This window comes from Vipera ursinii, assembly GCF_947247035.1.
Source record: "Vipera ursinii genome assembly, chromosome: 1".
NCBI classification, from domain to species: domain Eukaryota; kingdom Metazoa; phylum Chordata; class Lepidosauria; order Squamata; family Viperidae; genus Vipera; species Vipera ursinii.
The window spans coordinates 169,906,539-169,912,538 of record NC_139512.1 but is presented as its reverse complement, the minus strand read 5'-3'; positions in this window follow the sequence as shown (position 1 = coordinate 169,912,538).

The following is a 6,000-nucleotide window of genomic DNA, read 5'->3' as shown; positions in this document are numbered from 1 at the left end:
GCCAATTGTCAGACTTAGAACCGTCATGGTATCACTCCACAGTTATGTCATCAAACTTCAGATTCTTGGCAACTGGCGTGTACTTACAATGGTTGCAGCATCCTGGGGGGGGGGTTGTCATGTGATCAAAATTTGCGACCTTCCCAGCTGGCTTCCAACAAGCAAAGTCAAAGGAGGAGGAACCAGATTCACTTAACAACCCTTGCTTAGCAATGACAATTCTGGACTAATCGCCTATACATCGTCTGTTCTACCGGACAGTGATGACATTTGGAGGATTAAACTAATTGGCCAGAAGTGCCTTCTTGCTGCTGTAAGTAATCCAGAATGGGGAAATGGGTCACTTGAATGCACCATCCCACAGACTTTTTTTGGCTAGAAATTTTTTTGCGCATGTACGTGTGTGTATGCACGTGCTTTGAATCCCGGTGACTGCCCTAGTTCCCTGAAATTTTCTTGGCAAGGTTTTTATGAACTGGTTTGCCCTTGCCTCCTTGTTCCTAAGGGAGAGAGAGAGAGACTAACCGAAGTCACCCATTTGGTTTTAATGCACAAAGCAGGACTAGAATTCAGGCTCTCCTGCTTTCTAGTTTGATGCCAATTTATCACAATTAAAAAAAAGAGTCAACAGGGTAACATGGGATGACACAATCAATGTTTCACTGATGGCACCAGAAGAGATCATTTCAGTGCAAGGTTCCTCTTGGTACTGGCAGTTCAAGCAAGCCCTGCAGTAGACTTTTCCCGATATCTGATCTTGAGATGAAGCTCAGCTTTAAAGTACTGGCTTTTTGGTGGAAGGTTAAGAGAAACCATCTTACCTTTTAGCTCTCTTTCTTTATTTTAGTCCACATCTGGCTACCACAGGTAAACAAAAGCAGGAACAGAGCACATATGATACCTCACTGTCACCGTAATTAAAGATATGTTGGCAAACATGACTGGACTTTAACATAATTGCTAGAAATCATTGGCAGCAGCCACCCTTGCTGCATTCATGCCCTGAAAGGGCGATGGTGACTCATTGTCTTGAATGGCATGCCGTTAAAGAATTTAAGGAATCCTTCCCGATTCTCACGTGTGCCGTGTCAAACTCATAAAACTGGAAGCCTGCAGAACTGACAATCAGGTCCCCAAAGGGATGGGACGAGAAGCACATATTGAAACAGACAGTTAATTTGTAGCTGCAAAGAAATAATGATTTTGTCATAAAAAGTGCTCAAAAAAATCAAATTCTTCTCCGACGTTTGAAACCCACTGGATACATATGCATACAGTACGGGCTTTGACAACAGAAAGGAGCTAGGCAGAGAAGGAAATTGGCTAGCTTTTTGCTTCACAGGACAATACTGCCATCTCCTGCATGCGGTGCCATGTAGTGCATTTATGCTCTCTTTATTTTAGGAGGAGGAGGAAGTGCACTTTGCAAAATCCTAAAAGGCTAACTTATTTCAGCAGAATTATTATAGACCTAGGTAACAATATCAACAGTCCATACATTTATTCTTCTCCCACGATGATTTGTGCTGTGTTTAGCAGGTAATATGGTTCTGCAACCAAACTTGGTAAAGAAGGGATACAAATCTGAGATGGCGTTTCCCTACGAGGTTTTGTCACTGACAGATGTACATAAAACACAGTAATGATACTGTAGAGTGAAATTGCTGTGATAATACAGTTCATTAAGATCAGTTGTTTCCTATAAATAAGTCTAAGAAAAATGGACATCACACTATGACCACATTCCCACAACTTATCTTGGTTACTGAATTTGCACAGTATATTAAGCCATCCATGGGTTTGCAGATTTCACAAAAATCATACACGCTCCTCAAATTTTTATATAAGTTTAACTGAATCTGTAACTGATCTGATTAAAGGTATTCTGCAAAGTCAGTCCAAATTATTTCCAATAGACAAAAGTCTCCATCATAATCAACCAAATCTTGCATGCAGCCATTTTCATTATTTGTCATTCTGTTTTAGTTATTTACCCCAATATGGAGAGATTGGTACTCTTGGACAATCATCTATGAATGCAATGAAATATTCCAGACAGAAGCAAGCATACAAAGTCAGTTGTAAGAATCAATATGGGAGCTTTCTGGTTCAGGACTTAGACTGTCAGAGACTGGGAAAAGCCAGATTCATTCCATTTCAAAAAAAACAAACAAACACACAAACTCACTCCATTCATTAATTTCAGCTAGTATCCCTGAGGCCTCCTTCACAAGGCTGCTATGAAGATAAAATGTGCATTGGCTAAAAACATGCTAAGATCTCCCCCTGAGCTTAATTAAACATATCTCTCAATATATTCCATACTGTTTGCTCAATTTGGGATGGTATAGTGTGCGTGCTTTGAAAGGTCTTGATTTGTAATACTGAAATGTAGACAAAAGGATGAAAATTTGGTGAGGATTGTAAGCTAGAACATTTGGGCAGCACCAGATTACAACATCATGAATTCTGTAAGCCGTTAAGATGTGTCAAGACATTTGAATCTAGGTGGGCAGTGCTGCATATATGCCGCCTTGACATTTCTAAAAAGTAGATTACAATTAAAGGAAATCTTACTAAATAAACCCGACCTTTTGTTTATTTATTATTTTTTAAGTATGACATATATAAATAATAATTTTTCTTCCAAGATCTTAAGAAAGTTTATGTGAGAATCTGCCTTCATTTTATCCCTATAACACCAACATTGTGAGGTAGGCTGGGTTGGCTTCTGTAGCAAAGGGTAGGCTTGAACCCTAGACCTTCCCATTTCTAGTCCCACACCTTCACCACTCAACATACTGGTTCTCCAATAAATGTTTAAATCAGTGTTTCTCAACATCAGCAATTTTAAATGTGTGGGGCTCAACTTCTGGTAGTTGAAATCCATACATCTTAAAGTTGCTGAGGTGGAGGAACACTGGTTTAAATCTAATCTTTCAAATAACTTCTATTACTTTTAACATTTACTCCAGATTTTTAGTTGCTGGTGTTCAGCACTTCCATGTAACAACTTAATACTATTTGGATTATCTGACCTGGATGTGTCTGAACTCACGCAGAGGATTATTTTGGAGAGCTGAACTGATTTATTTTTGGCTCTGCTGCAGTGTATTTGGAACGGCAGTTAAGCTGGCTTTTTCCCATTAATTGCCACAGAACATGTTTGTTATCCATTTTCTTATTGGCATAAAATTGTTCCTCACTTCAACTCCTGGTTACCAGATCCCAAACAGCCAATTATTCTCACCACCATCTCCAGCAAAATTTAATATCTTGTTCTTACCACATGCCTATGCATTGTTTAGGACATATCTCATCTATTTCCTAATTCAGCTGCTTTTACCATAAGCAACCACAGTTACAGATATGAGACAAAATGTGTGGTTGTAAATTTACTATTGTTTCATCTTCACACTTCATTTGAGAGGGTGGGGATTAATTGCAACAAAAAATTGCCAACTAGGCAGCTGGGAATCTTCCCCTCATAGCAACTACTCAGATTTTTTTGCAAGGACCAGACCAATGGCACTAGCATATACTGGAAGGGGATTTATTTATTTTAGTTTCTCTGTGTGGAGTCAGGATATTTTTGTTATTCCAGGCCGAAGAGTAGAACAGTGATTTTTTTTTCCACATTCCCATTGGTCAGCTAGATAGGGAGTAGCAATTAGTTCATGGTTTCCCTTGCATGTTATTTGCATATTGAGATTAGCAAAAATGATTCCAGCCAGTTTCAAATTGCTTTGTGAAAGACTGGTGAGTGAAAATGGAGGGAGTGACCCTGCTTGGTACCATTTATTCACAAGTTTCTGTTTTTGAATATAAATATGTGGAACGCCCTAGTCATTAGGATAAATTCTCCAGTATGTATTGTTTTTATCTAAGGTGATGATTGAGACATTACAATAGGGATCTTTCTTAACATTCATAAACAGATCAGAGTAAACTTGACTCTGTTTAAACATATCAGTCCCTGCCTCCCAGATAGCTCATGTTCAGAGATAGATAGTTGACACCTGAGTCTTAAAACACATTTATATGGGTAGTGTTCTGTACCAGCCTGCTACCGGCCCTGCAGAAAAGGCAGGGACAACCCCTTTTACAAGAAGGCAAGAGGCTGGAACTAAGCCTGCCAAATTTATTGACACAAAAGCAAACAGAACAAGACACGAACCATGAAACAGGAGCTATTCAAGTGGTTGCCTTCAGCAAACCAGCCCTCCCACGCATTCCCTTTTTATACAGTTCAGGGCGTGGCTTCTCTCTGCCTCCTTCCGAGGTGCCCCATTGCCTTCCTCTGTTTACTCCTGATTGACTGCCTCCTGCATCGGGCGTCCTTGAACAGGGCCAGCTGTGGGTCATCTTCATCCACGCTGTCAGGCTCACAGAGCTGGGTCTGCGTCGTGACCAGGTGGGAGGGGCCTGGCTGAGGGCTCTCATCAGCAAGCTCTCCAACCCCCTCAGCAAGCTCTTCAACACCCCCCTCCTCCTCCTCTGAGTCGTCCGACCCAACTGCCGAACCCACAGGCTGACCCTGAATCACAACAGGTAGCATCTGGTTCGGGGCAGGTAAGCATAGAAAGATTTCCTCAATCAAGATATGGGATAAGAAAGTGTGGGGTTTTTTTTCTTTTTGGTTTGCTGTTCGTTTGTTTCATTTTTGTAGATTGTTGTTTGGTGCCTTCTAGTGGAGACTGCCTGGACATGTCCCTGAAGTTTACTCGCTAAGATTTCAGAAGTGGTTTGCCATTTGCCTTCTTCTTCTTCTTCCTAGGGCTGAGAGAGAATAACTGGCCCAAGGTCACCCAGCTGGCTTTGTGCCTAAGGCAGCACTAGAACTCGCTACTTCAAAGTGGCTCTAAAGAAGAAAGGGGAGAAAACTGTCATCCTTCTCTAACTTCTGATGAAAGTGGGATTCTCAGAAAAAGGATTTTGTGGTTAACAATTGAAAAAAGAAATCTGCTCTTTCCAGGCTTGTCTGTTCTCTGTTAGGAATGGAAATCTAAGAACCTCATTAGTAAATTTCTCTCTCTCTGTCTCTCTCCCCCCCCCCTCTCTCTCTCATATAATTGTCTCACTTTTTCTGTCCATTTTTTTTTAATCCCATTTATATCCCGCCCTTCTCCGAAGACTCAGGGCAGCTTACAGTTTAAAGCACAAATCAATGTGCTTAGCAATATTTTTGAATTTGAATTTTATTGAATTTATATACCGCCCTTTCCCGTAGGACTCAGGGAGGTTTACAGGGTATATAAAACATCAATACAAAAATTAAGAGCAATTTAAAAAGATTAAACTAAATCCCTGAAAAAATATAAAACCCCAGTTAAAACCCCAATTAAAACTCAGCCTGGGCCGGAAAGCTCGAAGGGCCAGGTCTTCAGGTCTCAGCGAAATGATCGAATGATCGAATGAATGATAGCCTTCATTCTATGTATATACCTGCTTATTAGGGCTTTCAGGGGGGGCCCCAAGCGGCATTATTACAAAGTCATCTTATTGCCCCCAACAATCTGGGTCCTCATTTTACCTACCTCGGAAGGATGGAAGGCTGAGTCAACCTTGAGCCTGGTGGGACTCGAACCTGCAATAATTGCAGGCAGCTGGTGTTACTTAAGGAAGCATTAGCCCACTGCTCCACCAAGGCTCTTTTTAAGGCTCTTTTTAAGGTAAAGATGCTGTTTACTGAGAAATCTGTATTAACTCTTGATCCTTATGCAGTCCTTTTAGAATAAGTTTCTTTTTATTATGTAATAAAACAATACAAAATGCTTGTATTTACTTCTCTATGTACTATTAGACTCTTTCCTAGTTTCATTCATTTGCAGTTGCTGGATTTTCTGATCAGAATAGTTCTGAAAATTAACTTTCCCAAAACTGATTAACTGCATTTTAATATTTGAAGTTAGAATACGTTTTTCAACAAATATTTTTTTAAAAAAAATAATTATTAAGAAAAGATTCATTTTGTTTAATCCCTGCAAAATTGATTTTCCT